Source organism: Callorhinus ursinus, unplaced genomic scaffold (assembly GCF_003265705.2).
Source record: "Callorhinus ursinus isolate GAN/ISIS: 27379988/994484 unplaced genomic scaffold, GSC_fseal_2.0 scaffold17, whole genome shotgun sequence".
Taxonomy (NCBI): domain Eukaryota; kingdom Metazoa; phylum Chordata; class Mammalia; order Carnivora; family Otariidae; genus Callorhinus; species Callorhinus ursinus.
Window position 1 is genome coordinate 10,225,427 of NW_027397079.1, and position 18,643 is coordinate 10,244,069.

Genomic DNA, 18,643 nt, shown 5'->3' on the forward strand with positions numbered 1-18,643 from the left:
ATAAAAAAATAAAGGAAGATTCACTCAGAGTCCAGATGTAGAATTATCTAAACATTCTAAAAATGATATTTTCTCCTACTCTCCTGGATGCCACCATATGACAGATGAAGTAGCAGTCAGTTCATCAAGCCATCTATGTCACTGTCATGGCAAACTGGGTGTTTCCTTGATGGTTAATCATAGTAACAAGAGTACCAATGAAAGTTGAATCAAGAAACAATGTGGTCTTACTTCTGATTAAACAACTTGAGTCTTCAGGAATATCAAAGCCTAAAACAACCTTACTTACACTATTCACTTACATTTTATTGATACCTGACCACAATGCCAACTGAGTGGAGTCAGAAAGCATTCCCACACAGCAGAACCCAATAACCCATCACTTCTTCGTTTGTCTTACTTGTGTCACTCATGGCCCAAAGCCCTTATTCCATATAGCTGTTCTCAAATTGTGGACTGGCAGCAGTAGTAACATCTGCAAATTTGTTAGAAGTACAAATTCTCAGGCCCTACCTCAGACCAGCTGAATGACAAACTTTTGGGGGTAAGGCCCAGTATATTCAATTTCTCTTGCTGTGTAACAAATAACCAACAACGGGGGCTACTGGCTGGCTCAGTCGATTAAGCGGCTGCCTTTGGCTCAGGTCATGATTGTGGGGTCGTGGGATCGAGTCCTGCAATGGGCTCCCTGCTCAGCGGGTAGCCTGCTTCTCCCTTTCCCTCTGCTACTCCCCCCTGATTTTGTGCATGCTCTCTCTCTCTCTCTCTCTGCCAAATGTCAAATGAATAAATAAAATATAAAAACCAAAAACAAACAAAAACTCACTAAAAATGTAGCAATTTAGAACAATACCATTTATTCACTCACAGATCAGCAGGTCACAATTCATCAGGCTGGCTTTTCTGCCCATGATATCAAAGCTGAAATCAAGGTGTTGGCTGAGCAGAGTTTTTGTCTAGAAGTTCTAGCAAAGAATCGACTTCCAAGCTCATTCTGGTTTTTGGATGAATTTAGTTCCTTGTAGATATAGGAATGCAGTCCCATGTCATTTCAGGTTGTCAGCCAAGGCCTGCTCTCAGCTCCAACATAATGCCCTGTCTGTGGTCCTTTTCACCTTTAAGCCTGAGTGGTACACCATAACCTTATAGTGCTTCTGATTTCTCACTTGCTATGTCTCTGACCTCTAGATCCAGATTTAACATTAGGTCAAGCACACATAGATGATCACTCTCTCATAAGGTCAACTGACTTGGGACCTCATTTTCCTCTGCAATAATCCCTTCACAGCACCAACTAAATTAGCGCTTGAGTTGAATAAGTTCAAAAATGCATATATGGACCTGGAACCGGGAATCTTGGGAACTATCTTAGAATTCTGTCTTCTACACCCACCAATCTGTGTTTTAACAAGCTCTCTTGATTCTGAAGCATGTTAAATGTTGAGAACCAAAGCTCTAGCTCTTAGTTTTCTCTCTGTCTCTCTTCCCTCTCTCTCACTCTTTATTTATATTAGTCTTTTTTTTTCTTACACAATGGTGAAGGACTTAATCTCTGTGGCTCACAGGTGTATCCACATGTACTCTCTATCCTGGAGATATTTCATCTAGTTGGCCATGGAATGCTCTTAAGTTAGCAGCTCATGCAGATAATATGAGATAGGGCTAACTACTAAAGCTAGTATTACTCTTGAAAAGCAAATTTCATTTCTAAACCTCTTAATTTTAGAAACTTACACAAAATGTAACTAATATTGTTTCTAAAATAAATGAATAAGTTAACAAATGAAGCATGCATATAACCATAATGCTCAATTGCTAAAAAAAAAATTGCAATCCATTAACCCTCAATTATAGTTCCTTTGTCTGAGACTCAAACTGATAAAAGTTGTACTATCTGGAACTTTAGGTGAAAGGGAAATTTGTTATATGAAATATCAGTAATTAAATGATTTTACTTAGACATGACCACATCAATTTTGCTTACTTTTCATTGACCAAAGAAAGTTTCATAGCCATACCTAATTTCAAATGGCAAGGAAGATGTCTTCCATGTGTCCAGAAGGTTCACTGCGGTAGTATGTGTGTGTGTGTGTGTGTATGTATAGGGGAGATAGAAGTGAGTGTATGTATGTCTATGAGAAAATAAATATCTTTTAATTATGTCAGAAAACCTAAATTTCTCTTGACACTCCCATTATATTCTAGAATGTCAGGACAAAAATAAGGGAAAGAAAGTTTGTGATTCTAGAAAGTAAGAGGGGAATAGATTTCAACTTCCCCATGACACATAATCAGTCCTAAACTCTGAAGTTTGGACAGTTCGGGTATGGCTAAAAAATACTGTAGGAACAAACCTAGAAAATGTTATTTCATATTTGTTAAATATTACCTAATTATAGCTACTCTTAAAATTAGTATATGTCCATTAGTTATTTTTTGTCATTTTTTTTTAGTTTTATGGTTTTATTAACACAAATATGACATGCACAACAAGTTGTCTATTCATTTTCTTCACTGCACAGCCTGGTCTTGGCATTGGTGACTCTGATTGCCAGGTGGGCTGCTCTTTCCACAACAGCTTTGCGGTTCTTGGAAGAGACATTGTGAGCAATCTCTGTACAGTAAGATTTGTTGCACATCAGCAGCACGTCAAGCTCCTTGACATTGTGCACTAGGAACTTCTGACAGCCACTGGGCAACATGTGCTTTGTTTTCTTGTTGCTCTTGTAACCAATGTTAGGCATCAAGATCTGGCCCTTGAATCTTCTGCGTGCCCTATTGTCAATACCTCTGGGTTTCTGCCAGTTGTGCTTAATTTTGACATATTTGACTGGTGCTGGATGAATTTCTTGGTCCTCTTTTTAATGATCTTGGGCTTCACCAGATGTGAGTGCAGCCATGATGCCCACTAACAGAGGGCTGCCACCTCCACAGGCAGCGCCAAGGAAGAGAGCCATTAGTTATTTTTTAATCAAAACACATACATTTTTTGATGTAGATGAGATGTGGAAGTCTGTTTATGTTTACTACTTGGACAAATTAATGTACACATATAGAATCTGTTAAAAGTATTCTCCCTTCCTTGAACCAAGGCATGATTACAATGGTTGAGGCATCAAAAACTGATTCTCAGATGGTTTTGTCAAAACAGCTTAAGCAATTTTTCATTTTTCTCAACTCTAGTTCACAGTCTATTACAAGACTGAAAATGGAGACACTAAAAGAAGAATAGGAGTTCAAGATCAACAGCAATGCCAGGGTATATGGGAGCTGCCATAATTCTATAATCTTTTCATTAACGAAACTGAGAATCTTGCTTGGAGCCTACTGAAAGTAAAGATTTTAGTGGTAAAAGTGAGAGATGGAGTCTGGATACTTCTACTGAATAGGCATGAAGCCTGGAAAATCAGTTCAATTTGACTGCAAATATAGAAGTGGTATTTGGTTTGATTTAGAAAAGAGCTTAATGCCCAAGTCATCATTTAGTGAGAAAAAAAATTCTCCATCTCTATTGAATTCCAGGAAGTTCTTGGAGTTTCTCACTGTTATATTGATATTTATACTCCCAGTAGATATTACACCATGTTATTTCTTTCATTTTTTTAATTTAAACTCAATTAATTAACATATAATATATTATTGGTTTCTGAGGTAAAGAGTGATTCATGAGTCTTGTTTAATGCCCAGTGCTCATTATGTCACGTACCTTCCTTAATGTCTATCACCTAGTTACTCCAACCCCCCACTTCCCTCCCTTCCAGCAACACTCAGTTGGTTTCCTATGATTAATAGTTTCTTATGGTTTGTCTGCCTCTCTGATTTCATCTTATTTTATTTTTTCCTTTCTTTCCCTATGATCCTCTGTTTTGTTTCTTAAATTCCACATATAAGTGAGATCATATAATAATGGTCTTTCTTTGATTGACTTATTTCACTTAGCATAAAACCCTCTAGTGCCATCCACATCATAGCAAATGGCAAGCTTTCCTTTTTGATGGCTGTGTGTGTGTGTGTGTGTGTGTGTGTGTGTGTGTGTGTGTACCACATCTTCTTTATCCATTCATCTGTTGATGGACATCTTGGTTCTTTTCATAGTTTGGCTATTGTGGACATTGCTGCTATAGAGATTGCACGTGCCCATTCAGAACACTACATTTGTATCTTTGGGGTAAATACCCATTACTGCAATTGCTGGGTCATAAGGTAGCTCTATTTTCAACTTTTGGAGGAACCTCCATACTGTTTTCCAGAGTATCTTCACCAGCTTGCATTCCCACCAACAGTGTAAGAGAGTTCCCCTTTCTCCACATCCTTGCCAACATCTGTCATTTCTTGTCTTGTTAATTTTAGCCATTCTGACCAGTTTGAGGTGATAGCTCATTGTGTTTTTGATCGTATTTCCCTAATGCCGAGTGATGTTGAGCATTTTTTCATGTGTCTGTGTGCCATTTGGATGTCTTCATTGCAGAAATGTCTGTTCATGTCTTCTGCCCATTTCTCGATTGGATTATTCATTTTTGGGGTGCTGAGTTTGATAAGTTCTTTATAGATTTTGGATACTAGCCCTTTATCTGATATGTCATTTGCAAATATCTTCTCCCATTCTGTCGGTTGTCTTTTGGTTTGGTTGACTCTTTCCTTTGCTGTGCAAAAGCTTTTTATCTTGATGAAGTCCCAATAGTTCACTTTTGCCTTTGTTTCCCTTGCCTTTGGAAATGTGTCTAGCAAGAAATTGCTGCAGCCGAAATCCCAGAGGTTGCTTCCTATATTCTCCCCTAGGATTTCAACGGATTCCTGTCTCACATTTAGGTCTTTCACCCATTTTGAGTCTATTTTTGTGAATGGTGTAAAAATCTGGTCCAGCTTCATTCTTCTACATGTGGCTGTCCAATTTTCCCAACACCATTTGTTGAAGAGACAGTCTTTTTTCCATTGGATATTCTTCCCTGCTTTGTTGAAGATTATTGACCATGTTATTTTTAATATGGCCATGGAAGCTGAAGCACTATGTAGAATGGCAAATACATTGACCTTGCTATCATTATAGATGATGGTGATTTTCTTCATAATATTGACTCTAAAACTGATATGGAAAGAAAAAATGAATCACTAAGTTTCTTATATTGTGTGGGGGAGCATTTGACATCATAAACAGGGTTAGGAAAGCGTTTATATGCATACATTTTTGTATCTTCATCTTGATCTATCTATCTATCTATCTATCTATCTATCTATCTATGCAAATTTCCCCTAGTGTCCTGTTGTTGTTGTTGTTCTTTGGTTGTTAATGCATTGGTTGGTTTCCTCAGGGGCAAGTCTTGGGCTGACGTGCATTTCAAAATTTTTGGTGTGTTGACTGAACTGCACATTTAACCCTAAGCTTACAAGAAAACTTGGACTATTTCTTGTCTGCTAGATAAATGTCACAAAGGATCATATGAATTCTAGTTCACCTTTGGGAAAAAAAAAAGCATAGTTAATTTGGGGATTATGAACATTATGGCATCAAGAGAGATCTCGCTAATTCTGAGCCAGCTTCCACAATGTGGAACTATTGTTGGGACTCACTACTCTTTGATAGGATTTATGGAACAAAAAGAGGGGAAGTTCAAAACGACCTAGCTGGAAGAAGAAAGGAGTTTGAAAAAAATTTCTGTGAAGGAAGTAAAGACAATAAATTACACCTTTCCAAGAACAGCCTCTACAGAGAGAGGATATACGTAAATGGCTGCCAGCAGCCTTCCCCAGGGCCTCTGGGGAATATACCAAGTGCAAAATAAAAAACAAAAAACAAAACAGAGAAGGAAATTGGAAATAAGTTTAGCATATTATCCACTCCTTATTCCAAAGTAAATAAAAGGGAGGCCAGGTCAGATGTGGAATTCATGCAGGATTTTAAAGATTTGAAAACTGTAAGTGGACTGGGATTTATTAAAGCCACTTTACCTTGACCAGATTTAGGATTTTGTCTGAAGTTTTCAGGCTGCAACATTTTCTTTCCCAATCTGTAATAATAGAAGAATTATATCAGCCCTGGGTGACTCATTAAAAGGAATTTAATGTGAGTGATAAAAAGGTTCAGGCTATTTTATTCCTGAAGTCATTAAGTTTCTTTTCTCTGCCCCTACAAAAAAACAACAGAAATTCACCACTGGTTCAAAATTGCTGGAATTAGGTTCTACATACTAAAACATTCCCAAAATTTTCTCAGTAGGTTTCCGAGCTTTCATAATTCTTTTAAAAGGAATGAATGGATCTCCAAAATAATGACCAATCTTGTTTCATGTTCTTAGGGAGTTATCTCTTAAAACATGATTTTCAAATGTTTTAAAGGTGACCATGTATGGTTTATTAAACCGTGTCTCTCTGCCTACAAACTCTCTTGACTATATTTAATTAACGTTATGGTAAATTTAATTCTTCTGGTTATTAACAAAGCATTTTTAACCAGAAGATGCTGAGGGTAAAGTTTCTTTAAAATTAGAGTATTCTATAAATTAATATTTAAAAATACCATATTTTATCATATTATTAGAATATTAATATAACACATTTGTATTATTTTGTGCTTCAAATGGCTTTTTCCTCATCACCCTTTGACAGAGGATGTCTTCCTCCTCTATTGGATAGATCTGTAGCATTTTAGAGATATAACTTATTTAACCTTGAATGTGAAAATATACTTGTGAGAAGGACTAATAATCACACCAATAAATTATTGGTTTTCCATTTTAGGTTACCTTGTTTTAATGTTGATGTTTCTTTTAGCTGAGGTGCATCAAATTTCTTTAATGTTTTTGATACGGGTAATATATAAATCACATACCTTTAATGAGATGAATTATAGATATAAAGTATCTTATGATCCTTTGAATCTATTATCGTCCTTAAGCTACATAATCACCAACAACCAGTCAGAGGAAAGAATACAAAGGCACAAAACAAACATCTTATATTTCATCCATTTCCCCTTCCTAACAGATGAAAATTACTTGCTTTGAACTATTGACCTTAAGTTTCCTCTAATAATCTTGGAACACAGGATGTCTGTAGAAGGTGGGGAGGTGAACAGTGAGGTGGAGAGAAAAATAACATGACATGCTCAGGCAATTTATTTGCTCAGAATAGGGGCAGAAAACCAAGTAAGATGATTATGTATTGCTTTGATTTATTTCACTAAATGGCTATCACTAGCCACTGCGGTCATGGCATGATTATTATTGAAATCTATGAAAACAGAAGTTCTAAGGATAATGGAAATGCCTGTTCACATTTTATTCTAATAAGGATTATCTCAATATAAATGGCAACAGCTGGTGTGTCTAGTTTCTTCTCATTATCCTTACTCTTTCTTTTATTTTCAGCATTTTTTGTTGTTGTTGTTGTTGTTGTTAAAAAAATACTCCCCTCCTTTAGTTATTACCACAGATAGGATGGTTAATCATTGGGGTTGTTTATATACACACCTCTAAAAAATCAGAACTTATGTACTGTTTTGTTGCAATTCTATACTCTTGTATACAGCTCAGTATTGGTTCCATGATACCTCTTATTTATATTTTCAATTACTTAGCCAATGCTTAATGGTTTTCTGACATTTTCTCTAGAAATAAGTTCAGGAAATACAAGAAGAATAGAAGAACAAGTTCTTTGGAGACAAAGACTCTATTCTGATACTGTAAGTGTAAGTAATAAAATATTATGAAATGAAATCCCTGAATTTTAGGGATTATCTAAGACAAAAGAATTTTGAATGAGGAACTACATCAGAAAACGTCCATTTCACTTTCTGGTGAGAATGACCAAGTAGGTTATGGTGCAGCTAGATATGAGAGGTGGCCCCTGATAATCTCTTTCCTTATGATTCCTATGAGAATATTCTTGAGTGCCTGAAAAAGAAGTGTAACGTTTAACTGTTGAATTTAGAAGCTAGTAATAATTGAAATCTGTTTCATCATCCCATGATTCAAGGAGTTCCACATCAGAGAAATATATCATGATGTTATGTACCTCAGAGTACATAAAATATGTAGCCAAATACACCAGAGAAATCAGAGTTTGCTCCCAGCAAATTAGGATGAATCATAGGTATGACCACTATGAGACATCTTCTTTCCAAAGTGATGAGAAAATCAGGGGCTGATTCCAGCCCAGAACCATCTTATTCAGAAATATGATGGATCTCTGGTCTATCTAATGCTTACTACTGGCATATTTCGAATTCTATAAGTCGATTCTTATGGAGGCTACCTTGGTAGGTCCATGATTCTCTCCAGGATGATGAGAATAGCTGAGAATACCTAAAATGAAGCTTCTGAACTAGACTATAATTAAATTATATATCTTTTTTTTCTTTTTCTTTTGTTTAAAGTAATCTCTATGCCCAATGTGGGGCTTGAACTCCAACCCCGAGATCAAGAGTCTCATGCTCCACCAACAGCCAGCTAGGTCCCCCAATTTATGTATCTTAAGAGGACTATTCAATTGACAGCCCCTACATGTCTAGATTAAATTCTGTGCAATGAGGCAGGTTCAAAGTAAAAATCAAAGTCAGTTTTAGAAATACAGTTTTAAGATTACATATCTGAATTTGGGTGACTTAAGAAAATTTGGAATATTATAGCCATAACACCACAAATAATATCCCAGTCAAGTTGATTTAATGGAGTACATTTTTATTGTTTGCTTTTGTTTGGCAAGAAAGAAATTAGCAGATGCCACATCATTTGGGAACAGGAAATTAAGTACAGACATATCACATTGGGACTTACTCCTGAAAGGTAAGAACCAAGTCTGTGTTATCTCCATCAGAGCTATAGAGATTCTCATGACAGCAACTGCTTAAGTGTTTGATTCATGCTTAAGTGTTTGATTCATTTCCTCTCTTAACAGATTAGTGCTATCTGATCTCAGCTCCAGTTAGTCATGGGTCATTATGGCTTCTCCAAAAGGCACCCTTACTTCTGGCCTTAAAAAAAAAAAAAAAAAAAGAACAATCACATATACTATTTGGCTTCTCATATGTAACTGACCACATAATACTATTTGGCTTCTCATACGTAACTGACAAAATCTGTTAACATGCTCGTTCCAAATACCTTGCCCCAACTTGTGTCATTTGTCCACCATGGTCCCATCAATTGTGACCAGGTGAATTGATCTATTAGGCACTAATATGGTCCCCATGCCCATCTTTTCTGAGGAGTGGTGAATAAGTGTAGATGATCTTGGAAGACATCACAGGCCAGTGGTGAGTACTCTCTCCAGATAAAATGCTTGAAAATACTCATTTTCTTCTTCAAAAACCCATATAAACAATTTGCAATAGTTCTCAAAATCCATTCAACACCTATATTCATGATACATTGATAAATTTTTGGAATTGACTGCCTTCATGTTAAATTTGTCTTTTTTTTAAACAAACAGAAATCACCTGCTTAACTTTCATAGACAAAGCTCATGATTAATAAATGCACCAAATTAATTTTCACAAAATTTTAAATCTTAGTCATTGGTTTCCAGAGTTTAAGGATGAGTCTTTTCCCTAATTTATTAAAAATCATCCACAAATCTTTACTTCCATATATACTGGAAGGTTTTCATTCAGTAATTGTAATACCAGAATTTGGAAATTGGTATTCCTATCACTTGGGAACAGTGTTGAACCTTAAATCACATTCTTTCTTCAGGTGACATCTTATAACATTGAATGATGGCATAATTTTCCCATCAGGGTTTCTTTAGTCTTAGGGCTCTGACTTGTTCCTCTTGGTTTAAATGACACAATTATAGCAAGGACAAATTTAGTGTTTTGCTCTTTTGGTAACTTGTTTTCTAAATAAGAACATCTGTTTTACAGTCCCTTCCTGTTTATAGGGTAAGCTATTGTAGTTAAATTTCAAAATGTCAAACTCAATCAAAAATACTGATCTGTTTCAGTGTGCAAGTGAAACAGCTAATGTGTATAAGGAGTCAATATAACCTAGTGGCAAGAGTACTCTTCTGGGAATAGGAAGAACTGTTTTCTATTCCCAGCTCTCTCATGAATTATTGGTCTTGTCTATAAAAGGATAAAAAGGTATCCCAAGGACAAACAGGCTAATGCACACAGGGAAGAACCTGGTATGGGAACGGGAGAATCTGATTGCCCTGACAAAGCATTTATGTGGTGCTTGATTCAGGTCATACCTGGCTATATACCTGTGAACATGGCTAGATTTCCTACTATGTCTTTGCGTGTTCATGACACATGTGATATTAGCAAAAACATAAACAGATTCAGTAAAATAAAGCAGATTCTAAAACAACAACATACCTTTGAGGAGGCAATATTTCAGTAGATTGTCACGAGCAGGTACAGGGTCAGCTTGAGGGTGCGTGAGTCCTGATGGGCTAAGAAATGTTTAGGGGGCATACAAAATGCAAGGGCATATTGAAAAAAGACACCAAAAGTTTCCTCTGAGGTTGTAAAATGCCTCTTCAGATTTTCAACAATAAGAATTTAAAACTCTAAGAGACTATGCACTTCCCCCTTTATATTTGTTCATGATGCTCACAAAACTCCTTTAAGAGTTTTCATAGGGCAATTGAATCATCTGTTTTAGCTACTTGATAGCAGGATTCTAGATGACCGGAAGTGCGCATTGGCCCAGTCTGAGCAAATTGTACCACCAGCTGCGTAATCAGAGCCGCAATGCATGTGCAGCAAGAAGCGTGTGTGAGCCTTGTTTGACTAACAGCTGTGAACTGTCAGTGTGTATACATTTTGAGTGAAATTTGAGTTAAATGATTATTTAGAAGTATGACTAAAACCTCTTTATTTCTAAGGTTTTAAATAGGAGAGATTTTGGGTGGCAAAGTAAAACACAAACAGAAGTAAAAACAAACCAAAAACAATATGTAAACAAAACCCAGAAATGATGGAAATCTTTCCTCATGCAAATTTGGAAAATGGAAAAGGAACAAATAATATTTTCCTGTCCCTTCGTTTTAACTCATTACTAGTTGCTATTGAGTATAATCAAGAGATTCCAAGTTGGCATTAATGTTTATATACAGGACATTAAACCCAATTCCAGGAAGAATGTTTGATGGAGTCAGGAATTCTTACCTCTGGTCCAGTCTCAACTCAGTCAAAAACCTCAAACTTTGCAGTTAGGACTCATCCTTTTCCTTTGATATTCTCCTCCATTAACCTTCTTAGCAGATGGTCCCAGCTAGTTCTTCACAGAAAATGACCTTCAACTCTTTGTGATGACAGCCTCTTCCCATTTCTTCCCCCTTTATAAGGAAAGTATCTTAGATTGACTGAAGTTAGTGCTTTTTTGGTTTATTAGGTATGAGGTAAGGTTTTCCATTATTTAGTATGATGAGAAATTTCTGAGTCTTAGGTATTAAGAAAGATTGGTTTACTTTGAAGAGCAAGTATAGGATAAGGGAGGAATTGCTAGTTGAAGTAAAGACCCTTGTGCTTACAGATTATTGCAGTTAGATGCACCTAGACACAGGGATACAGAGTTAGTAATTTTTAGGGAGTTGAGGAAGGGAAATGGGAGAAGAAAAGATTTATTCAAATCCCGTTTTTCAAAATTTTAAATGGAAAAAGAAAAAAAAAGCTGTTTAATTATGACAGAAAATCTCCTGCAGTAGAGAAAGGAAACATGATTCTGGGTCTGTTATAAATCTGTGTCCTGTTGTTTGGAGAAGTGATAGTAATGAGCAAGATGAAGCGTGGCAGAGGCCAAGTCCCTGTGAGGGGGAGGAGTGCACCTCTGCCTCTTATTGCTGCATTTTGAGGTGACATTTTAGGCTCACCCTGATTGCCCGCCCTGCAACCCCATTAGAACCCCCACTCTCAGTTTCCTCCCTTCCTCCCACTGGAAACCATGATCCCCCATATACCCAAAATAAAACAGAAGAGAACTCATGCCACAGATCTCCTTCATATTCAGGAAATAATAAGCTATAATAATAGGCCAAGATGCAGAAGACACAAAACCGAGCTTCATAAAGTTTGCAAATTCTGGTGTGCAAAATGGATGGAGGTTCCCAGGCTTGCTGCTGTCACCAGGAGGCAGGTAGGGGCCTTGAGCTTCAGTATTCAAGGTGGAGCAGTGCTTCTCAAATATTAATGAGCATACAGACTCCCTGGAGTTCTTGATAAAATGTAGATTAGGACTCAGTAAATCTGGGTGGAGCCTGATATTCTTGCATTTCTACAAACCCAGGTAATGCTGCTACTACTGAAGAGGCTAGGAGAAAATATTTCCATATTAATTCGTGGGGAATTTGGAGGGGTACCCTGGTTATACACAATAAAATTACTCTTCATTATATGATTTTAAAACCACAGTGATAGGTTTCTTGTACTGTAAATCCAAATCTTTAAAGAGTTAAGAAGATCTTACACAGTAAAGCAGAACCACAACAAACCCTCTGCATGAGAGGGTCTACTGATTTCAGCCCTGTGAAACTCAATTTCCCACTTTTTCATGAAAATACTTTTTATACCCCATTTCCTGTTACAAAATAAAATTCATAGAAATATAATGTACATATACACCATAGTTTAAAATATCACTATCATCACAATTATAATACATAAAATAAATTTATTATAAAAATGATGAGAATTTTGAAATGTAAATTTGTAGGTACAACTAGCTATTACACCTAAGGAAAAGGTCAAATGCATCATGTATATGAAGAATTACTATTTTTGTGGCAGGTACCATCCAGACTAATACAGTATGTTTTATTAGAAACATAGGCAGAAGCATTGCTGTTGGTGGTGATGTAATTTTTCCAAAATGATACAATCTTTGGTAAAGTCTGAATAAAGTACAATTTTGCTTCCATATCAGATATTTGCATTCCTGAAAAATTCCAAGTATATAAGAACCGTGCCCCAAATGGTCTGCATTTACATACAAAACAGAAGTAGTTTCTTAGCTCAAAAATTTATAAATAGGTTTCCACGTATGTTAATGACCCCTAGGACTCGTGACTCAAAACATAGTCTGAGAATCAGAAACATAGGTCTCACCTGAGAACTGAACAGAACTTGCAATTTAATAAGATCTTCAGGTAATGTATAAACATGGTAATGTTTGAAAAACACTGCCTTGAGATATTTAGGACATTCATGAGTTCTGCTGAACAGAAGATAATTCTTTGTTATAATGGACATGGCATTGCAGGAAATCTGGTCCCCCTGGTTGTTCACTAAAGGCCAGTTACACCCACCTCCTCCTCCTGAAAACCAAAAACACCCTCAAGGGTATTGTACTTCTTGTTTGTGAATCATATTAAGCTTGTAAGTAGAGGGAATTCTCACAGTCCTAACTTCTGTTAATGAAGTACTCAAGTCTTTCTTTTACTTTTTATTTGATTAATTAATTAATTAATTAATTTATGTATTTATTGTGTGTGGGCTGCTATCATGCATCTCTTAATACCATTGGCGGCAGAGTGTTGGTTAGGAGACATAAATATGATGAAACTCAAATCTCAAAGGCATTTGGAAGAGCGAAAATAAATTATTGACATAAATAAATTATAAAAATTAGCTAGAAAGATCTAAAAATACAACTCAAAGAGTATATGCAATGATTATACTTCTCACTGTACTCATTCAGGTAATGAAGAGAGGATTATGATGTGGAGAACAAAGGCAGAAGGGAATGTAGATAAAATTCAATTTCCTTATAACCTGCAGCTCATTGATAAGTACTTGAGGCCCACGCGTAGAAGCTGCCTCCAGCAACTCCCAACTGTCTTAATGTTAATGCCTGGCTAGAGGAACAAAACAACCTTAGCTTGACAATAGCTAGGCCCCCAGAAACCTGTAAGTCTTCTTTAACATACAAAAATCCTTTTGGAAACTTCCTTTGTCTTTACCCACCCTCTCCACCACCACCCCAACTTGAAAGTATGTAATCAATCACTCCTCACAACCCCAGTGCAGCTCTGCCCATGGGTGAGAGTCCCTGTGCTTAAATAAAACCACCTTTTTGGCACTTAAAATGTCCCAAGAATTATTTGTTGACTGCTCTCAGACCCCACATCAAATCACATCAATTACATGATGTTGGAATTGTTATAAATTACTAATTAAATTATCCAATAGCTTATTTTACTAATCCAATACATTAGAGATCAGTGACACTGCTATTTAATTGTTGAAATACCATTCAACAATTCTAGAACCAGACAGGAATTGAAAATGAGAGCTTATGTGCCAGATTTAAGGAGAAATGCACCATTTTTTCATGTCAGTGTAGAAACTTGAAATTCCAGATTAAGAAAGCAGCGTTCCTCAGCTCCTTTAAATTTTCCATACTTCAGTGTGGCCCCAGGGATCCCAGATAATTTAAAGTTTTAATGAAAGCCACAAGTTTAGATGTTTATTTAAAATTTTCTGATATATTAATAGCTCATTCATTTTTTAAAAATCTAAATGAGATAATTCTTTAGCCAAACAAAACAAACAGGATGATTCTGAAATGTTTTTCTTTAGTACTTTACTCTGGGTCATTACAGATTGGAGAATTTGGTTAACTTAATATGCCATTTTCTATATATTTAACTTAAAGAAATTCATGATGAAAAGAACTGTATGAATTTGATAGATCCATGTCTCTGCTATTAAGAACACATACATATTTTAATAATGACATTAATAGTATGCTTACACTACTAAGAAATGCATTATTATATAATTCTATTTTTGGCAACCATATAATTCCAATATTGTTTCTAAATAAATTATGCTCTCATATTCAGCAAAACATTAATCATAGGTGCTGAGAAATCCACTCCCTCACAATTTCAGCATTTTGAGTAGGAGAAAAAAGTTCATAGAAACTTTACAAGTCTTCTCTGTTGGCCTTTATGAAAATCAGGTAAAAATTGCATATTTGTTTTATTTCTCCATTATGTGAGGATGACTAAAAGTAAATTAACAACTTGACATATTCAGTATTTCAGAAGTAAAATAATACTTTTGAGTGGTTCCAGAAGAAAATTGGATTCCAATGAGAAGGTCAATATGACTTCACTGAAGACATATAATCAAGTGCACTGAGAAGATATGCTCTCATCTGTTCTCCCCAAAACTTTGTCTCTCACAGGGTTCCACTGTGTAGAAGCTTCACGTGCTATGTACTGCCCTTAAGATCCTTAACCAGAATGACAATATTTTCCAAATCTCAAAATTCTAAGAACTTGAAAACTTTCCTGGTCTATTATATTTACTCAATAAACAATCCTTTAACAAGTAAGTATTTTATTTCTTTGTTTTTTTTTCTAAAATGTGTTATAGTCAAATAATCCGCAAGCTAGCCCATTATATATTTTTAATTTTTTATTTAAATTCAATTTAGTTAACATATACTATATTATTAGTTTCAGAGATAGAATTTAGTGAGTCATCAGTTGCATATAACACCCAGTGCTCATTACATCAAGTGCCCTCCTTAATGCCCATCACCCAATTACCCCATCCCACAACCTAACCCATTATATGTTTTTAATTCACTCTTAGATCCTTAAGATATTTTGCAACACATTGTTTTCTTAAAATGAAGAATTTAGAGAAAGGCAAGATTTATTTTATTTGCTAAATTAATCTGAAACATAGATAATATAATCTTTTAATAAAAATTAATCTTTCAATGAAAATAATAATACATTGCAAGTAAATTTTAATAGAGTGCCTAATTCTTATGATTATGACTGTGAATCAAATTATTTCCAAATGGAGATTGAGCAAAACAGAAATATTTGAAAAAATGAATAACATATAAAATGGTTTCGTTTAAAGATTTTTTTTCTTTTAGGAAGAAATAGAGAGAGCAGGAGTGGGTGGGCAGAAGTAAAGGGAGAATCTTAAGCTGACTCTGCCCTGAGCATGGAATCCAATGCGGGGCTCGATTTCACAGCCCCAAAATCACAACCCAGCCAAAACCAAGAGTCTATGCTTAACCAACTGCACCACCCAGGCACCCTAACATACAAAATGTTTTTGATATTCTTTTTATTAAAGTACCCATTGCTACTCATTTTTATAAAGAAGCATAAGTGTTAGGAAACTGTAAATACATCTGTATTAAAAAATATGAACAAAACTGATACATTTATAAACATTTAAATTGTATTACTGGTTAATACAAAACTTTTGCTTGTTAATGCTAGAAAGTAGACAAGAATAGACTAAGAATAGACTCAGAAACTAAGTGTGGGAATTTCCTTCACTGTGCCTATTTTCCAGAAAGAAGCAAAAATCCCTATCACATATTATTTTGGAGAAGCAGTGCTCTGGAGGAGCTGAAATCATTAGAGTACAGACTTGTTTATCTTTTTATGTCTAAAAACTAATTTGGGGTCTCACACATAAGAAGTATTCCTTGGATGTTTGTTGAATGGATGAATGAATGAGTGAATGAACAAATGAATGAGTGAATGAACAAATGAATGAGTGAATAAGAAACCCATATTGTCTGCTTGGGTGTCCAATGCACATAAAAATTCTGACATTATTTAGTCTATAATAACTGATATGCATTACATATCATTGATTGAAACAACAGTTTCACTGAGTTTCTCATAATTTCAATTCAAAATAAAATTTAGATTGTATTGTGGTTAACCCAAAACCTTTTTGTTTGCTATGCTAGAAAGCAGGCAAGAATAGTCCATGTTTAGAAACCTCATGTTTTAGAAGTGTAAGAAAATAAAATTCAATAGTTAAGCTAAAAACAATAACATGATTGCTATTTAGCAAATCTATGATGAACTGTGGAAAACTGAAATTTATAAATTGAAAAAAAAACAGCCAGAGGAGGGGCCATCTGGGTGGTTCAGTTGGTTAAATGTCTGAATTCCCTTTGGTTCATGATCCAGGATCCTGGGATTGAGCCCTGGATCGAGATCCCTGCTCAGTTTGGATTCTGCTTCTCTCCCTCTCCCTCTGTGTGTGCTCTCTCTCTAGCTCTCACTTTCTCTCAAGTAAATAAATAAAACCTTAAAACAAAAACAAAAACAAAAACAAAAAAACAGCCAGAGGAGAACTGTAGTATAACTCTTAATGAAAAATCTCAATATTTTACAAATACTCTTTGGAGCAATTAAAAATGAAGTAGTCCTGATAAGGAAAATCTGTGTCCTAAGATGGCCAACGGAGCCAGCAAGAGTCCCCATCCTTGCCCCGGGGCTCTTCCCGGTTCTTCTCCCTGCCCCGCTTCGCACATGCTCAAAAGTGCCACGTATGCGGAAGTAGAAGTGTGTAAATTGCCCCCTTTGTTTGTGCTGGGGCTCAGACCTTTGGAGACCACTCTCCTCTGAGCCCACTGGCATTAAATAAACCTCCTATCCTCCAAGATCTCCAGGTGTGCTTGGTTCTTCAGTCAGGCGATCCAGTCCAGGTTCTGTAACAGTCCTATTGTTTTTACCTCTGAATTCCATGTGGGAAAGGGACAGCACATGGGGTTTTACCCATCATCAACTTGTAGGATCTCTGAACTGTTAGGAGTCTGAGAGATAAAATATTCCAAGACCTTCATTAAATTAGTGAGGAAACTGAGGCAACTTGTGCAAGATCAAATGGAATTTTTTTGGTAGTTTTATGGTTTTATTAACACAACTATGACATGCACAACAAGCTGTCTACTCATTTTCTTCACTGCGCAGCCTGGCCTTGGGATTGGTGACTCTGATTGCCAGCTGGGCTGCTCTTTCCACAATAGCTTTGCAGTTCTTAGAGGAGACCTTGTGAGCAATCTCTGCACCGTAAGATTTGTTGCACATCAGGCACTTCAAGCTCCTTGACGTTGTGGACTAGGAACTTCCAGAAGCCACTGGGCAACATGTGCTTTGTTTTCTTGTTGCTCCTGTAACCAATGTTGGACATCAAGTTCTGGCCCTTGAATCTTCTGTGCACCCTATTGTCAATGCCTCTGGGTTTCCGCCAGTTGCGCTTAATTTTGACATAGTGGTCTGACTGGTGCCAGAGGAACTTCTTGGTCCTCTTTTTAATGATCTTGGGCTTCACCAGAGGTCTGAGGGCAGCCATGATGCCCACTAACAGATGGTTGCCATCTCCACAGGCAGCGCCGAGGAAGAGAGTCGAATGGAAATTTTTAAGCAGATCCAGTACTAGAAACTAGGTTTCCTTACTTCCAGTTAAGTGTTATTTCCACAGTGTTTTTTTGTTTTGCAGTTATACACATGCATCAAGGTCAAACAGCTAATAAATTCCTTTAATCTTTTTGCCTAGAAAACTTCTTGCTTTTTCATTATTCAAGGTAGAAACAAATGTACAGTTTTTAAGTATTTATTCCTGCCATCTGAGTATTTGGATAAGGTTAAAGTCTTCAATTCTAAAAACAAAAATATCCTCCTGTCATTCTGAGGCACTGTGAAGGGAGATGTGGTTGCTGAGCTGCCTGCATCATGAGGAGCTGGTTATATTCAGATTGAGATTCACACTCAAACATACTCGAATAAAATAAGTTTTGTAGATCTTTTTCCTGTCTCACCTTCTAGGAATATGACTTTTCTTGTGTGTAAAAGACTTTAGAATCACTTCAAAATGAGAATTATCAAAAGGAATTTAGTATTAAGTGGTAACTCTGACTGTATCTAT

General features: G+C 36.1%; 2 pseudogenes; both read right to left on the reverse strand.

Annotated features, from left to right (window-relative positions):
- Positions 1–2,470: 2,470 nt before the first annotated feature.
- Positions 2,471–8,213, reverse strand: LOC141374340 (large ribosomal subunit protein eL32-like; annotated as a pseudogene).
- A 9,422-nt stretch (positions 8,214–17,635) lies between these two features.
- On the reverse strand, positions 17,636–18,108 carry LOC112834830 (large ribosomal subunit protein eL32-like; annotated as a pseudogene).
- Between the last annotated feature and the right edge of the window lie 535 nt (positions 18,109–18,643).